Source organism: Gossypium hirsutum, chromosome D06 (genome assembly GCF_007990345.1).
Source record: "Gossypium hirsutum isolate 1008001.06 chromosome D06, Gossypium_hirsutum_v2.1, whole genome shotgun sequence".
Classification (NCBI taxonomy): Eukaryota; Viridiplantae; Streptophyta; class Magnoliopsida; order Malvales; family Malvaceae; genus Gossypium; species Gossypium hirsutum.
In genome coordinates, this window is record NC_053442.1 from 32,522,264 (window position 1) to 32,549,871 (window position 27,608).

The 27,608-nt window shown below is 33.7% G+C and overlaps 1 long non-coding RNA gene and 1 other non-coding gene across 5 annotated transcripts; one reads left to right on the plus strand and one right to left on the minus strand.

Moving 5' to 3' along the window:
• Positions 1-5,690: 5,690 nt before the first annotated feature.
• On the minus strand, positions 5,691-9,287 carry LOC107901768 (uncharacterized). 4 transcript variants are annotated; one of them, XR_005914748.1, is made up of 7 exons: positions 8,684-9,282; positions 8,485-8,586; positions 8,288-8,401; positions 8,095-8,208; positions 7,866-7,893; positions 7,270-7,390; positions 5,691-6,078 (listed from the first exon to the last, which is right to left on the minus strand). It is a non-coding gene; the product is annotated as an uncharacterized lncRNA (long non-coding RNA). The 4 variants fall into 4 exon arrangements; XR_001685408.2 differs by having other exon boundaries at positions 8,524-8,586; positions 8,684-9,269; XR_001685407.2 differs by lacking the exon at positions 7,270-7,390 and having other exon boundaries at positions 8,524-8,586; positions 8,684-9,287.
• Positions 9,288-10,971: 1,684 nt separating this feature from the next.
• LOC121218842 (small nucleolar RNA R71) lies at positions 10,972-11,076 on the plus strand. The gene has a single exon (XR_005915318.1). It is a non-coding gene; the product is annotated as a small nucleolar RNA R71 (small nucleolar RNA).
• Positions 11,077-27,608: the final 16,532 nt, after the last annotated feature.

Below are 27,608 nucleotides of genomic sequence, written 5' to 3' on the forward strand. Positions count from 1 at the left end.
GAATAAAGTTTAGAATAAGCCTGATTTGTATTGAAATTTAGCGTTGAATCTTCACAGAGTTTGACAGTAAATCTAGAATTTGAATTCTCCATAAAAGTAAACAACAAGAACATAAATAAAATCTAAAGATAAAATTTTACAATATGAAAGGTGTGTGTCATATGTGTTAAATGAATGTATCAATAGACTTTGGGGTGGCGGTCGTCCTCAGCCCTAGGTCAGCTTTCGTCCTTGTGCTTAATATTTGATTGTGCTGACCAAAATGCCCTTTGCTTGTAATTATTTCTCGTACAAAGGTGATGTAGTGATACACTAGGTCTTGTGTCGTGACATTTAGGGCAGTATGCTCAACTTTAGGGTGTCTTTAGGGGTATGTCGCGACATCCCCAGGCTTTTGTTGGGACATTGAAGGTAGTCTTGGAATTCTTCTATTCTACTCCCTATGTTTGCGACATCCAATGCTTCGTGTTACAATGTAGTGACTAGTATCGAGTTAGCATGCCTTTTAATGGTCTCTTGCATTCTCATAAAGTATATTAGCTCACCCTTTAGGCCTCGTTTGGCCCTTAAGGTCAATAAAAGACTCAAATTACACATTTTATTAAACTTAATTAAACTTACGGAAATGTAATTAAAACTTGACTAAAATGCTTATGTTCAAGCTCCTATAGCGCGAAAACTAGTTTAATCTGCTACACTAAATTATGATAGATCAAACTCCCCCACACTTAAGTCATTGCATGTCCTCAAGCAACACTAACAAAAGAAATACATGAAAAGACGGCCCCTGAACAAGTATGGTACAATTGTTAGCTTTGGAGCACATGAATAAGCATTTCATATTCACACATGATCTTGGCATGAGATATAACTGACTTACCACTTTTGATATCAAACACCCAAGTTCAGCATATTACAAAGCATACAAGCATTAAGAGTCTTGAATGTAAGAATCCATCAATAAATTATACAAGTATTTTGATTATCCTAGCAGAATACAAACAGTCAAATGTGCCATTATTCAGTATCATGTCAAATTTTGAATAAGCCTACCTAGATCACATAGGGCTTTTCGGCTTGTAACGTTCTGAGGCTTAGGACATGTATGGATTTCAAGAATAGTAAGCATCAAATAGTTTAAAGCACGAAAATAGTTTGGCTCATCATATTGTCCCATATTCTGCCCTTTAGTAACCCTTTCCCACTCACCGCCTTATTTCTCCTTCTCTCTCTTCCTTATTTCTCCACATAGGAAGTCACAACATAATATAACAATTAAGTTTAGTATAACAATTAAGTTTAGCCCATGAGTTTTTTGTGCATTGATGAACGAGCTTTTCTACCTTTGTGACTTTGTCACATTTTTTCTTTTTCAATACATCTCACTCACTTCAAGTACTTTTTCTACTCTTTTTTGTTTTATTTTTGAATTTTTCATTTGCACATATTGGCTAACCTATAATCGGTATATCACGTTGATCCTTCCTATTTCACAAAGTCTGCCATAATTTATCTACTTAACCCTCAATATGTATGGCTAGACATCTATAGTTGTGCAGTTCAGGACTAATGAAAAAGGGTAAGTACAAATTTATATTTTGGCTTGGGTTTTGTACAAAGGTTCATTAAGAAGTATTTTCTTGGCTCAAGAATAGGTACTAAAGATGAACAAATAGGGTTAGTTTTTTGGCTTTAGGTGTATACCAAAGGTCATCCCTAGGTATCTTAATATTCACAAATTTAGTCAACCAAATAATCATAGATTCAACAATTTATCATTCATACTAGCATGCTCGTTTCCTTGTATACTCTATATCATTTGGTACATTCGATTGCTTAGTACCTATTTGTAGTGTAATATATAGAACTTAATAGACTAATAATAAAAAAATTGAAAATTACCCATCCTCATGCCAAATTTTCTATAAATACAATCAACCTATGCACATGCTCCTAACTAATCACGTATATTTTGAAAAGCTCAAGCACACAAATGGCAAGAAAAATCAAAGAAAAATTTAAAACAAATTTTCTTTGTTACCCCCCACACTTTAGATAACACATTGCCCTCAATGTGTAGCCCTGTAAAAGATACGAAAAGAAGTTACCCGATTTATCGTGATAGTTTCATGAGCTATTGGTGGGTACCTTTTCCTTTGATCTTTGATAACTCAAAATCGTTGTGCTTCTTCCAAGTGGAGTTCATACACAGAAAATTTAATCACAAAACAACTACTAATCTATTTATTTACTCCTACTCCTAATAATTTAAATAAATTAAAAATCATCCAAAAATTAATACAATCTCTAAAAAAAACTAAAAGTTCCTCATCCTCCTTCCCCTCCTCAAAATCGATCTCATTATCCTCTTTCCTCTCCTCAGCTCCTCCTTCTTCTTCACTCTCCTATTCTTCTTCTTTCTGCTCTGGATGTGTCTCCCAAACATACCAGGAGTATAATTAGGTACCGTATATTGTTTTGTCATTCAAATTCCTAAAAAATTACGCCCGAATGTGTAGCCCTGTAAAAGATAAGGACAGAAGTTACCCGATTGATCGTGATAGTTTCATGAGCTATTTGTGGGTACCTCTTCCTTTGATCATTGATAACTCAAAATCGTTGTGCTTCTTCCATGTGGAGTTCCTGCATAGAAAATTTAATGACAAAACAACTACTAATCTATTTATTTATTCCTACTCCTAATAATTTAAATAAATTAAAAATCATCCAAAAATTATTACAATCTTTAAAAAAAACTAAAAGTTCCCCATCCTCCTTCACCTCCTCAAAATTGATATCATCATCCTCCTTCCCCTCTTCAGCTCCTTCTTCTTCACTCTCTTGTTCCTCTTCTTCCTGCTCTGGATGTGTCGGCCCAAACATATCTGACATATAATTAGGTACCCAAACATATCTAGCTTTTGATGACTACTCTCGCCAATTTCCAGTTGAGTATTCGATTTTTCTTTTCTTTGCGACAAAACTAGGGTGGCCATCATCTCTTGCTGGCGTCTGTTCCACCCTTTAATTTGTTTAGCTCGCAGCTCAGTGTACTGTGTATATAGAGTGTTACCAATTATGCTTTGAGATGACTTCATTGATTGCTTCGTAGATGCCATCAGAATGCCTTCTCTCTTGCATAGAGCCGTCACTAAGTGAGGGAAGAAGACTCCCACTCTGATGCATATCTATTTTTTCTGCAAAATAGCGTAAAGCAAAACCGTTCGAAAAGTATTGATATTAGAAACATTTAATGTAGAAGCTATTATAGTGCACAAAAATTGGATCTACATTTTTGCTTCAGGAAACATTATTGCTTGATTAAAAGAGTTTGGAATATCAGTACCTGGGCGACATTTCTATTCACCCCTTCCCTCTGTTAGGAAGTTTATAATGTTATCCATATTTATGTCTCAAAAATATTCCAAATCAGTTTCTTTTATAAAATATTTTTCATAAAATGGAGCATTATAATATTCACAAATAACTCAAGGGGTGATTCGTACATCTTTCCTTCAAATTGGTATTGGCTTTCTTGTACAACCTTTAGCTTTTTGAGATTCTTGGTACCGTAAAGATGCATAAAATTCCTAAACTACATGGACCATAGCAGAGTTTTTTTGGATCGTACAGAAATATTCCCATTTATGATATCTAACTAAATGCCATATCTTCTGACAGAGAACCATCAATGGTTCAAATCCTTTCTATTGAATAAACGTTTTTCCTTGAAGTTCTAAAAAATATTTTTCAACGTTTGGATTTGGAAAATTAGAATGGTTCGGAACCGTCAAAGGTTCTTTGAATGGAAAACTAATGAGCTAGCAAAAACTAATGAACTAGCAAGCAAAGTTTCCAATGGAACAGTAAAAATAGGAGTTTAGGAACCCTTAACCTCGAATGGAAAGTCGTCAGATTCCTTTCTGAAATCTTGTTTGTTTCGTCTTCAAAACCTTTCACCGAGTGAGCCTATTCCAAAAATAGGAGCTACAAAAGAAACATCTTTGGAACTAAAAGAGATTTAGGGGTTTTAAAGATTCTAGGGTTTTAAAAGTTTAGAGGATTTTAAAATAATTAGAATTAAAAGGGGTTTTAAATAATGGCTAATAGTATTTTTGGAGTTTAAAATAAATATTTTTGGCCTTAAAACTAGGTATAATTAGGGATTAATTTGTCAGGTTGCACAAATAGGTCGGCTCAACCCTATAGAAAATTGAAGCGATGTCGCGACACAGGGGTTCCATATCGCGACACACTGGCAGGTTGCCATTGTCGTGATGTCAGGGTTCGATGTCATGACACACTCTAGAATTTTTAGATTTTTTGGTAAACTGGCTTTGGCATCGCGACACATAAATTTTTTGTCACGACATCGGGTTGATTTTCTCAATTCTGTCGATTCTAGTTGTAGCGTTGTGACACGAAATTACCGTGTTGCGGCTCTATGTCTACCCAAATTTCAAATTTCCAAAGTGTCAAGGTTCGTAAACAATATAAATTTAATAAGAATTAAAATCTAAACTAAAAAAATTAGTTAAATATATAGTAATGTACAAAAAGTTAAACATCAATTTAAATAATAAAATTTTACTATCGGATTCATCTGACAACACCATTAATTCACATAAGAATGATTTTGTGGTTATTTCAGTATTAGTTCATTTCCCGTTGCGTCACTTCACCTTCTTCCATTTATCTCTTTCCTTGAACTTATTCTTTTTACCTACATGGATTAAAGGAAGTACGTCCCCTGATTCGATATTATTAAGGTTAAAAATAAATAATTCATTACAATGTTCCCCTAAGTCCCTTTTATTTCCCCACTTTGTTGGTGGCCACATTTAAAAATTTCTGTCTCATCATTGATTTTCATTGTTAATTCATTATTTTCCAGATCAATGGTGGACCTTGAAGTTGCTAAAAAGGGTCTCCTTAATAGAACATGTATCTCATGGTCCTTTTCAAAATTTAGAACTACAAAGTCCGTCGGGATGATAAAGCTGTGCACTTTGACTAACACATCTTCTAATACTCCTTTCGGATGTACTCACTACACCAAAATAGGTTTTTAAGCGCCGCTAAAAGTATTAGTGGTGCTTTGAGAAGCGCCGCAAAAAACGCCGCTAATGACAGCATCGCTAACTTTAGCGGCGTTTTTAGAAATAAACGCCGCTAACATAGCGGCGCTTTTTTCACAAACGCCGCTAAAGACCAAGACCTTTAGCGGCGCTTTTCCTACAAGCACCACTAAAGACTATGACCTTTAGCGGCGCTTTCCCACAATCGCCGCTAAAGACTAGGACCTTTAGCGGCGCTTTTTCCCACAAAAGTCGCTAAAAACAATGACCTTTAGCGACACTTTTCTCACAAACGCCGCTAAAGACCATGACCTTTAGCGGCGCTTTTTATCACAAATGCCGCTATAGATCAAATCTTTAGCGGCGCTTCTTGCAAAAACGCCGCTAAAAACATAACCTTTTAAAAAAATTATTTTAATCAAATAATATTTATTTTTATGATAAATATTATATTATGTTTTATTTTTTAAATTTGAACTTTAAATATACTTTTAAGGATAAATAAAAAATATTATTTAAATTAAATTTTCTATGAAAATTTTAACTTTAAAACTAAATATAAAAATTAATAAATTTAGTTTTAGAATTTAAAATAATAAATTAATAACACAATTAAAATCCAAAAGTTAGAACTCAAATTGTCATAAATATTAAAGTAAAAATAAAAATTTAGAATCAAAACTAAAATAAATAATACATATGAGAAACAGACTAACTAGTTGAACCTGCCTATGACTATACACATCGCAAGAGAATTAAGTTCAAGCTCTATCAGCAACATCTTTAGTTTCATTGGCGCTGCAATTGGCACTATTTTCCACCTCAAGATTGGAGGCAAAGTCTATGCAATCTAGGACTTTGGTGAAGAATCGGAAATTCCAGGGTCTGCACAAGGCTTTTGCACTTCTATTGCAGTTGAAAACCAAGGTATACCCTGTTTAGCATAGAGCAAAATGTAGGCTTCCTGGGACAGCACAGCTTCTTCTTCAACACAAGTAACCTACAAAAGACAGAACATGACCATTATGCACTATTATTCTAAGTAACATCAAAATGTTACTGAGTATATTACAAGTTGAAGAACAAGCAAAATATTTAAAGCAGTGAAATTTCAAACTTAGGATGGAAATTTGCAATATCAGTGAAATTATCAAATCCAAATGCTTGAAGAACAAGCAAAATATTTAAAGCAGTGGGGAAACAGAACCCTCTGTAAGTACCATCAGTGAAATTTCTAATGATTTTTATATATTCTTTTATAAATTTTAAAAAACTTTCATAATTTTGATATGTTTTATAGCTTCTATTATTTTTACAATTGTTTTGAAATTTCTAACATTTTTAAAATTTTAAAAAATATTTCTTTAATTTGTGTATTTGTGTATTTTTTTTTACCTATTTTTTAAATATAGTATGCCACAGTCTAATTAACTAAAAGGATAGCCAGACATAGTGTTGGAATGACTCTCAACAATTTAACTAGGGTTAATAAAGCTTAAATCTAGCTCTCTACCCACCACCTTATGAGCAAAGAAAACTCAAATTTTAGCCATCATTTTTTAACATTAATGGCCTTGTTTTGGTCAAACCAAGATAGCAATATCATTTAGCACCAAAAAGAAGGTAATGTGATTCAATCATATGGCATTTTTTATTGTTAAAGGTGAGCTGTTAAGCCTGTCTTCTACACCATTTGCTTAGTACATAAATAAATTATATTCTGATTGGATGCATAAAGAATGAAAGGTATATCATACAGGCCATGATGCACACATCTTACCAATTCCAATAATAAAACTAACAATTTAAAAGAACGTAAATTATGTGAATGAAACAGCAACAACGATTTTCACATTTTCTGTCACATGGAAAAGCACTCAGAAATAGAGTGGTTTAAAGCTCCCACATCTCACAAACCATGCCAAAAGTAAGCCTTGAAGGGCTTCCTAATGCACATAGCAAGTCATTTCATGTTTTTGCCACCATGTCTCCATCCTAGAAAGTTAACAACAAATCATGGGGTTTTCCCTCCATGAACAATACCAAAAAGCTTCCAATGGGAAATATATGGTAAACCAGGAAGGATCCAAATGGATGAAGCTTTTATTACTTCTAAACATACCATAAAAGTTAGTGAGGTGAATGTTACGATTTCCTAAATAAAAAATAACTAGAAATGCATTGAACTAACCTAAGAAACAGTTCTATTTGAAGGTTGCCTTTTGTATATTCATTTTTATGCATGGAATCTAGTGATTAGCACCTAATCCTCGTGATTTTGGGAGCCTAGAAGCGACTGAATCCAGATCCCCCTGGAAAATAAAGAAAGACGAAAAAAAAACAGCATATGCATACAACACTCATAGTAACAATTAAAGTAGAAGAAATTAGTGGAAAGGGAAAGATATACCACAAATCCAGGTCCTTTAAAAAATTATTGAATAACATATATATTTATAACATCAAGAAAGAAAATCCACGTTAACACTTTTGGAATCCAGGATATAAGGATGACCTGAGAACTATTCTGTAGATCAATCCTAAAGAATTTGACATTTGAATTATTTGAAACACACTCCAACTTATCTGTTGCTTTTTGACTAGAAGGTTTCTATTTTCTTGGAGAAGGAAAGCTATCAAATTTCTTTTGAAACATGAAAATATATTGATTTTTTAAAGAAAAAAAAGAAGAGAAGAGATTTTAACATATTGTAAAAAATCTACTGTTGCAAATACAAGTAATTAAAACAAAATCATATTCATAAGATTTTAAAGAAATAGACATACCAACTCCACGTGTTAAAAATGCCACAATCTGCAGACAAATATGTTTTTCTATTAGTTCAACAGCATGGAAAAGAAAATAAAGAAAGAGCAAAGCAAAAGAAACAACGATAAACTATGGAGCATAACTTGATTTAAGTAAAACAAATGCAATTTATATATTCACAATTTATTATTCACCTCATAATCTGCCTCAGAACTTTGTTCATCAATACAGAACAAGAAGAATTACCTCAGAAAAATGAGGATAAAAACCATTAATGCAACCTTCACCAACTGCGCCAAGAGCCAAAACAGCAGCTTCCCTATCTTTCCAGGCTTTATCACCAGTAGCAGCTAACTTGGCCTGAAAAAAATCAACATAAATATTAGATATAGATACAATTTCCATGCTCTAACTTTAACATCCCCAACAGTTAAGTTACCTAAATAATAGGCATCAAAGTTGGAAGAATTTCATCCCCGAACACATTTGATAGAACATCAAGAGCTGCTGCACTGCATTTCCTTAAGTTCCATACATTGAATGAGTCATCATCCTGTACCAAAATGATCACTTAAGAAAAAGTTCCACCGGAAAATAGAACTTTCTAAAACAAAAAGGGCTATAGAACTTATTTACAATATCTGATTGACTGGCACAAAAGGAGGAAAAAAATACTTATATCATCTTCCGCATCCTCAGAACCATGAAATCGTGACGTATGAAATCGAGGTTTTAGTCCTGAAGGGAAAATATTAGAGAGAACCACATTCAGTAAAATGCTGATGGTGAATACATTGTGAAAAACTAAAAATGATTAAAAACAAATTATATCAACCTGATCTCTGTCTGGAAGAGACTCATCTTTCTACAATAAAGAGTAGAAACTTTGGTGCGTGTTGATGTCTTTCCAAACACTCAAACAGTTTACAAATCTCAAATTCAAGTCCAACAGAGTTCACTGAAATGCTGATCCTTAAAGAAAGCGGCACTTCAAAAAATAAAAAAGGGGTTACCGATGAATGTCATAAACCCTAAAACTTATGTAAATTGTATATGTAAATCCTCATAGATACTGTAAAATAACATTCTATCTTAACCCTTTGTTTGGTCAGTAGGAAAATGTGAAACAAAAAGAAAATCAACGGCATTTCTAGGGTGAGGGGAACTTCGTCATTACAGTGACTTCGAAAAATAAAAACCCAATTAAATTTTCCTTTGGGGCACTTTGTCAATACAGTGACTTGAGGAAATAAAAAATTAGGAAGAAGAAGAAGAGATTTCTAGGGTGAGGGCTGCCGATTTGGGGAAATTGGGGGGAAAAATAAAGGGAATCGGGGTAGGGGAGAAATGGTTTGGGAAAAATAAAATGGGGAAAAAAAGAAGAAGAGATTTCTAGGGTGAGGGGGATCGATTTTGGGAAAAAGAAGGGGGATCAATTTTCATTTGAAATTGTGCGGTAAAAAAATATAATTAAAAAACGGCCCCGTTTTGCAAAAAAAATTGTGGCGTTTGAAGCAAAAATGCCACTATTGACATGAGCATTAGCGGCGCTTCTTAAAAAACGCCATTAAAGTTGTTCGGCTTAGGTTTTTTGCGGCGCTTTTTGAAAATCGCCGCTAATGCTAATTTTTAGCGGCGTTTTCCAAAAAGCGTCGCTAATACTCAATCTTTAGTGGCTTTTTAAAAGCGCCGCTAATGCTTAATTTTTAGCGGCGTTTTTTTATCCAAACGTCACTAAAAACGCCGCTAAAGGCTTGTTTTGGTGTAGTGACTGAAGATCTGTCAGCAAATTGTAGTGTAATTTGTGTATTCTTGAGGTCCCCTAACTTGAGTTTTTCACATATTGATAGAGGTATTAAATTGATACTAGCTCCTAAGTCACATAGAGCTCTATTGAAATGAATGCTCCCTATCTCTATGGGAATTGTAAAGCTTCTTGAGTCCTTCAGTTTTTGGAGAACATGTCTAGAAATAATAGCACTACAGGAAGCGTTCATGTTAACTTGTTCTCCTACCTTAATTTTCCTACACCTAGACATGATTTCCTTAAAAATTTTACGTATTTAGGAACTTTCTCAATTAATTCAATCAAAGGTAGGTTGACGTTTAGCGTTTTGAACAAGTTTAGAAAACTTACAAACTCGTCTTTATCCTATTTTTGCTTTTCTTCTATCCTTGAAGGGAACGTTAACTTTGCAATAGTAGAATATTTAATTGTTTCTTTCTTTGGTTCAACTATCGGTGTAACTACTTCCACTAACTTTGGTTCATCATCAGCTTTTGAGGGTTCTTCCTAAAGATCATCAGTATTCTCCTTATTCATCTCTTGAGTTGGGTTCTTTAGGTTACTAAGTATTTTACCTGATCAGAGCGCTATTGCTTTCACATGCTACATCCCTTCTCTACAAGGATTATTTTTAGTATTATTAGGAATATCTGTGCCAATTTGTCTTTCCCCCATCATGATTATCAATTGGCTTATCTAATCTTCAAGCTTAGTGAATGTCCTTGTTGAATTGGTGCACTCAAACTGCACCTATTTCATGTCTTTTCTCATTGATTACAACTCCCCCTTGATTTTATCCAAATGTTGACCACATACAATATGGTCATTTGGGTTGGCCTTATCTTGAGTTTCTGTAAATAAGGAGATTGATAGTTAGTGTTCTTAACTTGGTTCGAGTTATTACCTCCTTATTGGTTTCCTCCCCATCTTAGATACGGGTTATTTCTCCATCTGGGATTATATGTACTTGAATAGGGATTTTTTCCTTTATTTTCGATGTAGTTCGCATCCTTGGCAGGAGTGATAATGTAGTGAAAGAGCGAATTGTATCCCCCATAAATAGCGATGCATTCTTTTCAATCTCTATTTGGTTGATTCTGTCTACCAATTGTTGGTATCTATTATCCTCTTAGACAACCTTCACCAAAGATGGTCTTTGGCCATATGTATATCTTTTAGTTGGCCATTGGAAGGAGTTGATTACCATGCTTTCTATTAATTTGTATGCATCCTCATATGTTTTTTTCATTAGGTCACCTCCTGCTGCTTCATCTAATCCTGACCTTAAATGCACATCCAACCCATTATAGAAAATTTTCATTCGTAACCACTCAGGTAATCTGTGGTGTGGGCATTTATGAATTATCATTTTAAAACGTTCCCATGCTTCATGAAAGTTTCCCCCTCTAGCTGTTTGAACATCAAAATTTCCCTTCTTAGCTGAACTATCTTGCTAATGGGGAAGAACTTTAGGAGGAATTTTCCTGCGAGTTCGTCCCATGTTGTGATTGATCCTAGTGCCTGCGAATCTAGCCAAGAAAAGGCATTATCGATCAATGAAGAGGGGAACAACCGAAGACGAATAGCGTCATTAGTGATCCCATTGCATTTGAAGGTATCATAAAGCTGAAGGAACTATTTTAGATATTGATTCGGATCTTCTGTCATTGTTCCTTGAAACTAAAAATTGTTCTGGATCATCTGGGTCATAGTTGGCTTAATCTCAAAATTATTGGCCATGATGGCTGGCCTCGTTATAGTCCCTTGAACCATATCTAGATTCGGTAGCCCATATTCTCTCAAAGTCCTCTCATTATGTGCCATATTTATATTTGTGGTTAGTTGTGGTGGTGGTGGTGGAGGATCTTCTAGGTTGTTATTGTTAGCCTCATCGAATAGTGGATTCTCACGTGGTGGTAAATTGCCTCTAACAGGAAGCGGATTTTGCATTGGTTGTTATTGCTGCTTTTATTACTGTCGATGATTCCTTCTGATTATTCTTTCTTGATTTGTGACTGGCTCTATAGGTGTTCCCTTACTATGAGTCTTACACTAAACCCAAAAGGACAAGATTAGTAGAAAATTAGAAAATAAATTCGTATCTAGAGCTTAAAAAATTCCTAATTATTCTATTAATATGCAAAAAATTAAAATCAATACAGTGACGTTGTCTCCCCGACAACGGTGCCAACAACTTGACTACCTTTGGACGTACCAATGTCCAGAGTAGAAGTCCTGTACAAAAGATATGAAAAGCGATATCCATAAGTATATGGGTCAAGTTGTAATATAGTTACAACGGAGTAGGTAAGTACTCCGAGGATTGTATCCAAGGGAGGCGAGCGCTAAATTAATTCTAATATAGACATAAATAGATCTAATTAGTAATTTAATTGGATTATAGTACGAAGAATTAAAAAAAGGTTTTGATAATCTATACTACAAAAAAAAGAAAGGAAATAAATAAAAGTAAATAAATAAAACTCCAGAAATCAAATAATCAAATATGTATCAAATCTGGGCATGGCTGATTAGCTCGTTTCGATAGTCATAATCAACTGTTGTCTCGAGTTTTCTTATTCAATCAACTAGTCAGTACCCCAGCAAGATCTTCCGATCTTCTACTGACATATTGAGTTGGCAAGAACTACTTACCTCTCGACCACTCAGTCTAGACTGGTTCAGGTTTAAGGTGTTCACGGATAGGCCATACCAAATCTGGGTTAATTTCCACCTTAATGACTTCCTAGGTTTTTCATGCCTAGGGTTTTAAATTCTTTCTCTCCTGATTAGCTAGTCCGCTAAAAAACCTCTACAAAATAGTTAATTAATCATACCTCCACTCGTTAATCCCTTACAGGAGGATTAGTTTTTAATGAATCTAGCAAATAATATAAACTTGATAGAAAGAATAAACATAAAGAACAATTCAAAAGAATAGAGTTTAGAAGAAGCATGATTTGTATTAAAATTAAGCATTGAATCCTTACAGAGTTTGACAGTAATTCCAAAATTTAAATTCTCTACAAAAGTAAATAACAAGAACATAAATAAAATCTAAAACCTAAGAAAAGAGAAAAAAAACTAAAGATTAAATCTAAAGAGAAAGTTTTAAAATATGAAAGGTGTGTGTCACATGTGTTAAATGAGCCTATTTATAGAGTTTAGGGTGGTCGTCATCCTCAACCCTAAGTTAGTTGTCGTCCTCGTGCTTAACATGTGATTATGCAGACCAAAACACCCCTAGCTCGTAATTATTTCCTGTACAGAGGTGATATCGCAACACACCAAGTCTTATGTCGCAACATCGAGGGAAACATGCTCAAATTTAGGGTGTCTTTAAGGGTATTTCACGACATCCTCAAGCTTGTGTCGTGACATTGAAGGAAGTCTTGGATTTCTTCTATTCTACTCTCTATGTTGCAACATCCAATGCTCCGTGTTTCAACATAGCGACTGGTATCATGTTAGCACGCCTTCTAATGGTCCCTTGCACACTCACAAAGTATATTACCTCACCCTTTAGGCCTCATTCGGCCCCTAAGGTTAATAAAAGACTCAAATTACACATTTTATTAAACTTAACTAAACTTACAGAAATGTAATTAAAACTTAACTAAAATACTTATGTTTAAGCTCCAAAAGTGCGCAAACTATTTTAATATGCTACACCAAATTACGGCAGATTAGTCACGACGTAGCAGGTTAATTTCGCGACATCCAAAGGGTAGTGTCGCGATATTGAAGGCGGATTCCTCCAATCCTTACATTAGATGGTTCCACCTACCATATTGTACTACACTGATGGCCTAGTAACATAATATGCATTCCAATTTAGCATATGATAGCCATTTGCACATTTCAATTCTTTAAAAGCCTTGAACTACTTAGATACACACTTTAAAAAATTCATGTGCTAAATTTCATCTAACATTCCCTAACCAAAATTACCAAGTTGACAATATACAACTTTAAGTCAGTTCAACTCTAAGTACATGCCATTTATCGAAATGTAAAGAACTATAAAAGCATTGTTGAGTCAAGAATTTTTTTATCTAGATACTGCTTCACCTATCAAGACTTTGAAATCCACTAATACTTGTACATGGAATTAACAAACCATACGCTAAGTAATAATACTTAGTGGTACTTTCATGATTCAATTCATATAAACAAAAAATTAACATGGTAAAAATGTAATAAATGCATGTTCAAGTTTCAACCGTTTATATTTAATCTACTCATGTCACATATACCAATTCACACACTAACACGATTGTAAATCAATATAAACATATCATGCCATAATTTCTACTATCAAGAATGCATGCATTTTCATTTCAATTCATACTATATCTTTGCCAACTACATTTAACATATCATATTCATATATATTCTATCCTATACTATATTTCATCAAATTTCAATCTTATATATGATATATGTCACAAGTTTCATTTTTTTCATATTTTCATCTCAAATCCATTGATTTGTTTCATATTGAAATTGGCCCTTTGGGCTCGTGTAAACTGATTCACATGATCTCTCACATGCTTTCCTTAATAACCTTTCACATATATGCATATGTTATACCATTTCATATCATCATTTCTAATCAAATATCATTTATCGAATTCAAATTTTATAATCCTTATTAATCAAACACGAACTTAAGATAGATACACGGATCTTCTGACCATCACACAGATTTGGTACCTAGGGACTCATCAGAATGTCTGAAGTATAACTTGTGTCCAACACTCATCAGTATAACCAAAGTAAAATGAGTGCCCGGCACTCATCGGAACATCCGAAGTAATATGTGTCTAATGCTCATCAGTATATAACCGAAGTATAACCCGTACACAATCTAATTCTATGACATGCAAACTATATCCAGCTCTACTTGAGAGAGCTAATAGGGTATTTACAAATCAACTCATATATTTTTAATATCACATAGCATAATTCATACAATCTTCATCATCATTATGTATCACAAAATCATTTAGCAAGTTCATAGTAGGCTCAATTACATTATGCACATCTCAATACAATTCATTATATATTATTACTCAATACAAATCAATTTATATGACAAATATAAGCTTACATCGATAGCTAATCATGAAATCAACATATATATAAGTATAATGATCTTGGATCATAAAAGTACAAACCGAAATTGTCCGCTACTCGTCTACGATTCTCAACTTTCCATGCTCTCGTGATGGCCCAACATCGTCTTTAGCTATGTTTGATAATTCAATAATAAAATCAATATCAATTAGCATCCAATTCATAACCAAATACATAGTCAAACATATTTTGTATTTTATTAAATTTATTCCTATATCCGGGTTACTCGTATTTTCCAATATCTAACATCGGATCAAAATCTGATTTCACATTCTTTCATTAGGGATCTTATAGACCTATCTACAACATAAATTCATGATAATTTTAAATTTATTCAATTTAGTCCCTAATGTTACAAAGTTATCTAACAAGTTTAATTTAGTCCTTAACACAATCTAAGCTTATTATCCATATTAATCGCTTCAATTTGAAATTTAATTCATCAATTTCTCTCCAATGGAAACTTTTTAAAAACTAAAAAAATTGAAAATTTGATACATAGGCTAGCTAAATCAAGCTCTCATGGTCATAAATCTATAAAAATTTGAAGATAATGGCTTAATTACCTTTGCAAATTGGTGGTCAAATGTTTGAATGAGCTTAAGGTTTTCTTTCTTTGTTTTTCTTTAGGAAGGTTGGAGAAGATGAATACTTCATCTTTCCTTCTACTAAATTAAAATTTATATGTAGATTAGTATGTAATTAAACATGGTTAATCATAATTAATGAATTACTTAAGTAATTTTTAGTTATAAACTTAAACTAAGTGCAATTCATCATCATTCTCCACTAACTCCTATTTAAAATTGGTTAAAAACCATTTGGTCCTTTGGATAATTGCTGTCTAGGTCCTCAAGCATTTTCTAAATTAAAACTCTATAGTGATTGGACTTTTACAATTTAGTCATTGAGCTTTAATTAATTATTTTCACGATTAAATTACTTAATTGATCTTTAATATATTTTCATGTTAGCTTCATTAATCTTTATATTGCATAATTACAAACTTTGTTTACAGAAAGAAGGGTTTAAAATTATTTTTTTCGACCACTTAAAATCGAGTCATTAAAATTCTCCCCTCTTCAGAAATTTCGTCCTCGAAATTTACCTAGAAAGAGGTGGCAATATTGAGATCTCATTGTCTTTTTCATGCTATGACTTTGCAATAAGACTTTCACCAATGGCGCACATTTATTTATGAATTCTTTCACTTCTCAAGATAAGATCTTGACCGGTTCTTCTTCGTACAACAAATCGGGTTGCACTTCTATCGCTTCCACAAGTATCATACGGGAAAGACCATATTGATATCATCGAAGAATAGATACATGAAACACATTATGAATTCTTTTGACAAATGGTAGGCAATAAGTTTAACTCTTTCACTAATTTCATATGACTCGATGTACTTGGGATTTAGCTTCATTTTTTAGCCAAAACATATTTGAATGCTTGATTAGAAATTCTTATTATAAAAAAATTCAACTAGAGGCAAATAACGTTCCCAACTAGCTTCAAACTCAATGATACAAACTCATAGCATGTCTTCCAACACTTGGATAACAAGCTCGGATTGACTATCAGATTAGGGATGAAAAGAAGTGTTGAAATTCAACTTCATACCCAAAGATTCATGCAATTTCTTCAAGAATCTCAAAGTATAACAAGGATCTCAATCCAAGATAATAGGTACACCATGAAGTCTCACTATCTCATGAATATACACCTCAGCAAGCTTTTGAAGTGACCAATCTATTCTCACTGGTAGAAAATGAGTAGACTTCGTCAATCGGTCAACTATTACCCAAATGCCAATTCTTTTATTTGGTGAAGTTGGCATACCAACTATGAAATCCATTGTGATTTGTTCCCATTTTCACTCAAAAATTGAAATAGGTTGCAACAATCCAGTAGGAACTTGATGTTAAGCTTTTACACGTTGGCAAGTCAAGCAGTTTGCAACATATTTGATGATTTCTCTTTTCATACTTGGTCACCAATATGATTCTCGCAAATCATGATACATTTCTGCGCCACCAGGATGCATAGCGAAAAAACCATCGAGCTTCACATAGAATCAATTGCTTCAATTCAACATTGTTAAATGCACAGATTGAATTGTGAAATCGAAGGTAATTATACTTATCACTGTTGAAATTCTTATTATCATCTTGCTGCACAAGCTTTATTTTCTCTTCTAGTTTAGCATCTGCGGATTGCGCCTCTATTATCTGATCAATCAACAAAGGCTTTATTCTCAATTCATCTAACAAACTACCATCACTTCAAATACTCAGCTGATTGAACGTTGCTCTTAGCTCAAATACTGACTTTCAACTTAAGGCATCAACCACTACATTCACTTTTCTGGAATGGTAATCAATTTTACAATCATAATCTTTCAACAATTCGATCCAGCAACGATGCCTCAAATTTAGCTCCTTTTGGGTGAAGAGATACTTGTTACTTTTATGATCGGTATAGATATAACACTTTTCATTATACAGATTGTGCCATTAGATCTTTAGAGTAAACATGTAACAACCTATTTTTCAATGGTACCGGAAATGGTTGTTTTGAAACCCTATTTTTTGATGTTCGAGTCAGTAAATATTATTTATTTATATTTAATGGTCTAATGTAGAGTTTTATTAAGTTTTGGTCTAGTAATTTTAATGATTGAATGGTTAATTAAGGTACAAGGACTAAATCATAAAAATCGTAAAAGTTAATCAGTATTGGTTTTTATTTGTTGAAAGGCTTAATTAATGAATGCTCAGGGATTTATGTGGCAATTAGCCACATTCTAAAAAGCATGGACGGTTTGTGCTTGTGTTAGATGGGAATTATAAATTAAATCTAAGCCTAATTTGGTAATTAAATAAATGTTTTAACATAAACAAAAGAAACAACAAGCCATCTTTTTCTTCATTTTGATTGAAACCACCATTTTAGGAGTTCTTAGAATCGACCAAACTTGTTTCCTTTGCATGTAAGTTCATTTTAAGCTTATTTTTTTTTGTAAATTTTATGTTTTTTTCAGATCATTGTAACTTAATCAACTAGCCCAAGGACAATTTTTTAATACTATTAAAAGCTTCTAAAGTTACCATTTGTGATCTATGGGAGTTTTTTTATTTTTAATGATGGATTTGTAAGCTTTAATGTTAATTAGGACTAGTTTGTAAATTTTTTTTGTTGGTTTTGAATTTAGGGACTAAAACGAAAATGTGTTAATAATAGCATGAAATTTGTATAAATTTAAATGCTTGAAAGATATTTAGGGATGAGTATATAACCAGATTAAAATTTTTGGGTTTAGTTGTGAAAGTTATGTTGGTTTCAGTTTTAGGGGCTAAATTGAATAAAATATAAAAGTTTAGGTAAATGTTGTAAAATGAAATTAATAGGTCATATGCATAAATTTTAGTTTGTTAAGGTACTTTGAATTGATATTTTGAACTTAATTATTTAGATCAAGATTTAAAACAATTGGTTGATAAATGAAGAAAAGGGAAAATTACAAAATAGTCCCTACAACTCAACTTGATAGTTGATCATACTAGATAAGTTTACATGGTATAGAAATGTACTTATATATATTTATTTTTATTGAATTGTGAATATATATATTTGTATACATTGTTAGATTGAAATTTTGAAATGTTTATAGTTTAATACTATAGTTGAGAAAAGGGTCTAATTGAAAGTTTTGTATACTTGTGAAACATGATTCATGTGGATACTGAATGAATGTGACCTAGTTATGAAATGCGTTTTAGATAAATATTGAAGTGCTCTTATTTTGTAAATGTTCTGATTCTTATATTAATGCCCGTTTGAATGTAGTAAACGATTAGGATACGATTGGCATGCTAATAGAGTTAGATGCGCGCTTATATTGTTTACAATACGATGCCCTTCTTTGCACATTTGTTCCCTTGTTCAACACTACGGTGCTCCCTAATATATTTACCGAGTATCTGAGTTACTTTTTCTATAGTTTATTGAGCTATTCAGATTTGTGTTTAAGTGAATAATGATGTTTGATATATGATGATATGCGATTGATATAGCTTGAATAACATGATCAAAGTTGAATTACTTAATGAATTTGTGTACGATGAACTCACCTATTTCTTGTGAATTATTATGTCAGGTTATAATATCTTGTTAATTTTTTTATTGCATTTATGTGATTCAAGGTAAGTTTATAAGAAATTTTAATCTTGTGAACTTACTAAGCTATTTAAAGCTTACTTTGGTTTTGTTTCCTATTTTCTGTAGTTGATATTTTGTGGAACAAGGTTGTCATATCAAATTCAAATCTTACACTATCAAGCTTCAATCTTAGTAGACTTTAGAATGGTTTTTACTTCGATTATGTGGCGTGTATATAAGCTATTTTTGGAATTATGTTTTGAGCTTAAAGGTTGATGTTGTAAAGTGTTTATAATGTTTGATATGTAAGATTGAATTTAAAGATTTCTATGTCATGCTTGTATGATAAATGGTGAATGTATTTGTAGTAAATATATGATTGTTCTAGAATCATTGAATTGTATGAGAATGGTAATGCTTAGATGGAATGTTGTGACATATGAGCTAAATGATATTAGGTGTTGGTTTTGTGATATGGTAAGTTTTGGCATGTTTAAAGGTAGTTGTATGTTTGAGACCTAAATGGTCAAGTTTGGTTTGTGATTTGATAAACTTAGGAAAAATGGACTTTGATGGTATGTGAATGATATCATAGGTAGCATGTCTTTGACATGGTGAATGGTTGATAACGTAATAACTTGGTTGTGATGGTGCCAAAATGGCATATTGGTTAGACACTATTAGGATGCTTTTGTGACGTGTTTTAGTTATGACATGTAGGTGTTTGGATAAGATTTTTAAGTTGATATGGTATGTATATATGTATGCTTGTGATGTCATAAATGGTAGGTTTTGATTTAGGCATATTTAAGGTGTGCTTTGGGTCACACAGTCATGCTCCACACACGAGTGGTTGACACAACCAAGTGCCACTAAACGTTAGATAACAATTAGTTTACACGGCCTAGCCACACGGTCGTGTGATACTTTTTTGGAAATTTCACACTTTGACCTACATGGCTTCAGTGAGTCACACGACCTGGATACATGACCGTGTGACTCAATGGTACATGGTTTCAATTAGTCACACGACTTGGCAACATGGCCATGTGACCCCTGCTTTGCACTTTTTCCTTTCTTTTATCTAAAGTTTTAGATTAATCCCTGTATGGTCCCAAATTGATTTTAGACCTTTCGTAAGCTCAATTTAAGCTCAAAATTGTACGCAAAATGTGTTTTATTTTAATGATTGAGATATAATGAATGTTTTGATGAATATTTGATTTAAATTCACATGTTCCTGTTGTATTTATTATTTAGTATCTTGTAATCCTATTCTGGCGATAGAGACAGGTGAAGGATGTTACAAAACACCATAATAGTTAGCTCTAAACCATGCCCCGGATAATTGTCTTGTTGTAGGGATGCATAGGAAATTACCTTACCATCCTACATCATAGCGCAATCCAATCCACTCAATGAACCATCATTAATTACAACATATTCCTTCCCTGATTCGGGCAAGGTTAATATCAACATTTCTATCAACATGGCTTTCAACTTCTCAAAACTTTCCTAACACTAGTTTCCATATGAATGGCACATTCTTTTGTAATAGCTTTGTCATAGGCAAAGGTATATTGGAAAATCCATTTACGAAACTTTTGTATTAACCAACTAAACCCAGGAAGCTTCAGATTTCTGACACATTTTTCGATGATTTCCATTGAAAAATAGCTTCAATATTTTTGGGATCCACACAGATTCCCTCTGCCAAAATAACATATCCAAGGAATACAACTCGTGACAACCATAATTCGAATTTACTATGCTTCCCATATAGTTGCTTTTCCCGCAACACTGCAACACCATTCTCAAGTGTGGATCTCATATCAATGAATATATTAGGATATTATCAATGAACACTACCATGAACGAATCCAAATACGACTAAAAAATGTGGTTCATGAGATCCATGAACACTGCAAGAGCATTCGTCAGCCCAAATGGCATTATTAGAAATTCATAGTGACTGTATCGCGTACAAAATGCAGCTTTGGAACATCATTGTCTTTCACTTTTAGCTTATAATATCTGGATCTCATATCAATCTTGGAGAAGACTGATGCACCTTTCAACTGATCAAACAAATCATTGATTTGCAGCAATAGATATCTATTTTTTATTATCAACTTGTTCATTTTTCGATAATTAATACAAAGCCACATCGACCCATCTTTCTTTTTAACGAACAATATTGGATCTCCCCAAGACGATATACTAGGATGTATAAAGCCATGATCCAATAGATCTTGTAATTGGATTTTCAACTCTTTTACTTCCATTGGTGCCACATGGTACGAAGCAATAGATCTTGCAATTACACATTCAACCATACAATTAGGAGGTAATCCTAACAATGCTTTTGGAAATAAATCTTGGAATTCACATACTATCAGGATCTTGCTCACTTGGCTTTCATCTGAGTTCAAGTTAATAACATAGGCCAAATATTCCTCGAAACCTTGATTCAAAAGCTTATTGGCTTGGACCAATGAAATGATATGAGTAGAATCACTTGAACCAATGAAATGATATAAGCTTATTAACTTATTAGCTTGAAATTACACATTCAACCATATGATTTCACCTTCGAGACTCTGAATAGAGAATTTCTTTTTGCGGTAGTCTAGTATCGCACTATGATTGGTCAACTAGTCTATTCCGAAAGTTACATCAAAACTGACAAACGACATGACCAATAGATCAACTGGCAATAATTTATTCTGGATTTCTAATGTACAATGCCTACACACATGTCAATGAACACAAATTGTCCCAAATGACTTGACACAACTATTGCTATGCTAGACATTTCGGATATCAATTTTCCCGATTTCAAGAAGCTAGAACTAACATATAAATGCGTAGAACTAGAGTCAATTAAAGCATGAATGGGTGTAGAACATAAAAGAAATATACCTACTACAAGATTGGTAGCATCACCCTCTTCTTTGGTTTGGACCACATAGGCTCGTGTACAATCTCTAGCTTCAGATTCTAGTCCCACAAAACTAGCTTCCTTTCTCTGACTACTCCTCATTACCGATCCACCAAGATTATTTCCCTGATCTCTAACTGTAAGAGTAGATCTCTAAGTAACAACAAGAGTATCAATATCATTTTTAGGCACTCTCAAGCAAAATGCTCTCGTCATCTTCTAGCATTCACTTATGTGAATCTTTCTGCAATATTCACAATTTAAGATATCTGCATCTCTCACAGGACGCCTTGTACTACACATTGATACTAATGGTTGCTTGACTCGATCTTTCTTTGACCTGACACTTGGTGGAATTGATCTCTAAGGTCCTCGAGACTCTCTAGCTCGCTTTGGTAGAAGTTGCGAACTAGTAATCCTGACTCGTTTTCCAAATGCTCTAGAAGGCTCAACTTTCTTATCTAGGCCTATGGCCTGCTCAACCATTTTTTCTAACTCAGCTAGTGATACGAGTCACAAAGGCCCAACCCAAGCCCAAGAACGTGATGGGCTCAAATTACCACAAGGCCCAATAACGAGATCAAAGGCCCGACAAATGCGTACCAAACTAAATGGGACCATTCAGGAGTTTGCTAGCAAGGCCTTAGATGCGTACATGAAAGAAAGAGAAAATCAAGATTCACTTTCTTGTTTTCAAGAAAATTAAGAAACCGAATCTTGGCCCAATCTTGCTGTTTGGAGCGATTTCAAGAATCAAGAAAATCAAGATTTAAATCTTGGAAATCTTAGTCCAAGAAACCAAATCTTGCAGCCAAAGCGCATTGGATCTCCGTTACGAGCATCATCGAACCAATTTCGGTAGAAGATGGAATACAAGCCCAAGTTCTTGAAGGCAAGGCCCAATAAGATTATTCCAAGCCCAAACAAGAAAACAAACCATACTTACTTGAAAATCAGGCCAACTCGTCAAAGTGGCCCAATTTGTAAAGTTTTATTTTTTAAATACTTAGTTTAAATTTTTATGTAGATATTCAGTCCAATAGGCCCAATTAAAAGCCCTTGGCCGAATTTCCATTTAAATATTAAAATAATTAGGAGTTTTTTTATTTTTAGTTTTCTAATTAGATTAGGAAAACACTTGAGAGGCCTATATAAAGGCTTGGCCGGCCACCTTGTTATTCACTTCTCAAATATATTAAAAATTTTAGATTTGTTCAAGTGTAGAATTCTCCTTGAGTTTTTCTCCAAGAATTCTCTTTTGAGTTTTCTTTAGAAGTTGTTTTAACAATCTTTTAATTGTGGGAGCCATCTTCAGCCTTCTTCTTGTCATTGATATTCTTTGGAGGGAAGATTAGAGTCGTTTGAAGGGAGTTGTGAAATCTTTCGGGATTTCAAGGCTTCTTAGGACTTATCTTTTAATTTCTTGCTGTCAATTTTTTCTTTTAATTCTGCTTGTGTCGATTTTATTTAATCACTTTGTTTGCTGTTCTTGTTGCGTTTCAGGCATTCCAAAGCATTCCAAATCTGATTCGCCCTCTTCTTTATTCAAGATCGGATCGCCCCTTTTGTTCTTGGCAGCAAAATTCGTTCAAAATCCCTAAATTCCTTGTTCTTGCCGATTTCTTCTTTTCAGATTTGGGTTGTTTTGATTGCTGGAATTTTGGGGAAATTTAACTTGCTGTTTGTGTCTTTCTTTTCAGATTCGGCAGATTGGAGTATTCTTTGGGGTTCAATTACATGTTCTTGATTCCCTAAGAACCTTTATTAATAATTATTCCTATTCTCAATTTGATTCTTTGCTGATTTGGGGATTTTTATTCCAGATCTGGAAATTCAAAGTTCTAATCTTTTAATTTCTATTTCGTTTCAGATCTGTTCGTTTAGAGCCTCGTAGGAGTTTTCTCGTGACTTGGAAACTTGATCTTGGTCCGTACGCAACCTTCTATCATTTGGTATCAGATTTTGGGCGTTTTGGGTGTTCTTGGTTGATTTCTAAACTGATCTCTATTTTTTAAACTACAAACAGCAGTTTTACCCAGAAAAATTTTTCAAAAAAAATTCATTTGAGTTGGTAAACGTTGTCCGATTGATCTAAAATTTTACATACATATTTTTGGCACTATGATTGAATATAAAAAAATATTTACCACAAAAAAGTCAGTCGAAAAAGTCAAAATAATTGAAAAATCAGAAATTCAATAAAAATTTTAAAAAATATTAAAAGGGTTGAGTTTGGTGCCCAAACTTTTCAGATCAAAAATTAAATATTTAAGGACATTCTAGATTTAATTTCGTGATTTTTGGAGATCAGGAACACCTTGAACGAAGTTGTCAAGTTACTCCGCAGTTTTTCAGGTTTTCTGGTTTTAGCAATTTTTATTGATTCTTAGCTATAGGTTTTTCATTTGTTTGCCTTTATTCTCCCTTTACATTATCTAACACCTTATTGTTTCTTTTTTTAGTAGGATTTTTAAAGTGTGCACAATTCTTCCTCGGTGCAACACGAATCAATTGGTGTCTCGTCAGTTTTGGCATCCTAGTGCAAATTAGGATTCTTTGGTAGTTTGGTTCATACACTCTCTAATTGGTTGATATAAACTCTACTAAAGAACTCACAAGACTAAATTCTACCTCATTGAGAATTTAAATTTTCTTTTTGAGTGATTAACGGTGAGGTTTGCTAACTTTTATTTTTGAGTGTTGAGTGTTTATTTTGAAGGTTTTTGAAAATGTCTAAGGTTGGTCAAGGTGATAATGACCATAATGATGTCTATGACACATTTAAAAAATTCCAACAACAGTTAGACGAGTAGGCTGTTGCACTTCAAACTTTTACTGCTACCATCAATGAGGTGAGATTAAATCAAGAGCCTCAATATCGAGAGCCAATTAAAGAAGATATGGATAACCAGCCTCCTGCTCATAGGCGCGATCCTCGACGTGTCCCTAGAACTGATGCTGATTTTCATGATCGTGAGCAAGCCTCTTTGGCAAAACCAAAGATCACAATTCCCCAATTTTGTAGTAAGAATGATCTAGAAGCTTATTGTGAATGGGAATCTAATATTGAACTTATGCTTCGATATTATAAATGTCCGGATGATGAAAAGGTAGCGTTAGCAATGCTGGAATTTTCAGATTATGCATTAAGTTGGTGGACTCAATTTGGGGTGAATCGTCATCGAAATTATGAAGGTGAGATTTCGACATGGGAGGAGTTGAAACAGATTATGTGTAAAAGGTTTATTCCACCTCACTACTATAGAGAGATTAAAACAAAGCTGAGACAACTTGTTCAAGGTAGTAGGACGGTGGATGAATATTTTAAGGAGATGGAGGATGCTCGTTCAGAGATCTAATGTGGAGGAGGATGAGGAAACAACTATGGTTTGATTTATTGATGGTTTGAACAAGCCGATAGCTAATACATTGAGGCTACAAACTTACATTGATTTAGAAGAATCCGTTCATAAAGCCATTGAGATCGAGCAACAACTAAAGGAACAAAGGTTTGGTTCCTTCTCTACTTCACAATATTACCAAGGTAACAATTCCAATTCTGATTTTAAGAGTTCAAAATCACATTTTGTTACTAATAAGTATTCTTTGAGTAATGGAAGTAAGCAATCAGATTGGAAAAAAGGGGCTCCTGTTAAAACGCAAACACCTTCTAAGCAGCCCAATTTAGGTGATTCGAGTGTGAAGAGGACTCATGAAATTGAATGCTTTAAGCGCAAAGGGCGTGGTCATTATAGTAGGGAATGCCCTAACACGAGATTACTTCTTCTGAAAGATAAGGGTGAGTACACTTTCGACTCTGATAAAACAGATCCAGATATGCCAGAAATTGTGGATGACAGTGATAATGGCGAAGAGTTGGTTCAACCACCAAAAGAAGGGGACTTTGTTGATTTTCAATGCCTTGTAGTTCGCCGAACCCTTAACATTCAGATGAAAGACGATGATAACCAAAGGACCAATATTTTCCATTCTCGGTGTTTTATTAAAGGTAACTTATGTTCACTCATTATTGATAGTGGGAGTTGCTCGAATGTAGTGACTAGATATTTGGTGGATTCTTTAAAGTTGCCTTGTACCAAACACCCTAAGTCATATCACCTTCAGTGGCTTAATGAATGCTCCGAAGTTAAAGTTACGAAACAGTCCTTGGTCACTTTTAAGCTCGGGAATTATGAGGATGAAGTATGGTATGATGTGGTCCCAATGCATGCGGCACACTTGCTCCTTGGACGACCTTGGCAATTTGATTGCGATGTTACACACCAAGGTAAGCTTAATCGATACTCCCTTGTGTTTAAAGGTAGAAAATTCAGTTTTGCTCCTTTAAATCCCACTGATGTATATAAAGATCAATTGAAGATGATGAAATTTTGTGAAGGGGTAAGGGAGAAAGGACAAGTACAAAAGACATAGAGAAAAGAGGCTAGTAGTGGAAAAAGTCAAAATTTAAAAAGCCCAAAGGTGAGTGAATCCACAAGTGGTAAAATGAGAGAAAAAAATCTATTGGCAACAAAAAAAGATGTGAGGAGAGCCCTACTCAATAAATGGCCTTGTATCCTTGTGAGGTTTAGGCAAAATTATTTATCTTTATCTAACATTAACGAAAATTTGCCTAGTGTGTTTCAGTCTCTTTTGCAGGATTATGAGGATATTTTTAGTGAGGCCCCTAAAGGTTTACCACCTTTACGAGGGATAGAACATCAAATTGACTTAGTACCCAGAGCTTCAATACCTAATCGACCAGCCTATAGATGTAATCCCGAGGAGACAAAGGAATTGCAAAGGCAAGTTGAGGAATTACTAGAAAAAGGGTACATTCGTGAGAGCCTAAGTCCTTGTGCTGTTCCTGTCTTATTGGTACCAAAGAAAGATGGTACGTATCGAATGTGTGTTGATTGTTGCCCAATCAAGAAAATAACAGTAAAGTATCGACATCCAATTCCTAGACTTGATGATATGCTTGATGAATTACATGGTTCAATTATGTTTACAAAAATTGATTTAAAAAGCGGTTATCATCAAATTCGAATGAGGGAAGGGGATGAATGGAAAACAGCCTTTAAAACAAAATTTGGATTTTATGAATGGTTAGTTATGCCTTTCGGTCTTACTAATGCACCTAGTACATTTATGAGATTAATGAATCATGTTTTAAGGCTTCACTTGGGTAAATTTGTAGTGGTTTATTTTGATGATATTTTAATTTACTCCAAGACATTAGATGATCATGTTTTCCATGTTAGAACCGTTTTGGATATTCTGCGAGATGAAAAATTATTTGCCAACCTTGATAAATGCACATTCTGTTGTGATAAACTAATATTGTTAGGTTTCATAGTTAGTACTCAAGGTATTCATGTCGATGAGGACAAAGTCAAGGCTATCAAGGAGTGGCCGACTCCTAAATCGGTAATTGAGGTGAGATCTTTCCATGATTTAGCTAGTTTTTATAGACGATTTGTGAAAGATATCTTTACTATTGCTGCCCATTAATAGAAGTTATAAAGAAATCAGTGGGTTTCAAATGGGGTGAAACCCAAGAAAAGGCTTTTTAGACCCTAAAAGCTAAGTTATGTTCTGCTCCTCTTCTTAAATTACCTGATTTTACAAATACTTTTGAACTTGAGTGTGGTGCTTCAGGAATTGGAATTGGCACCGTTTTAATGCAAGATAAGCAACCAATTACTTATTTTAGTGAGAAATTAAATGGTG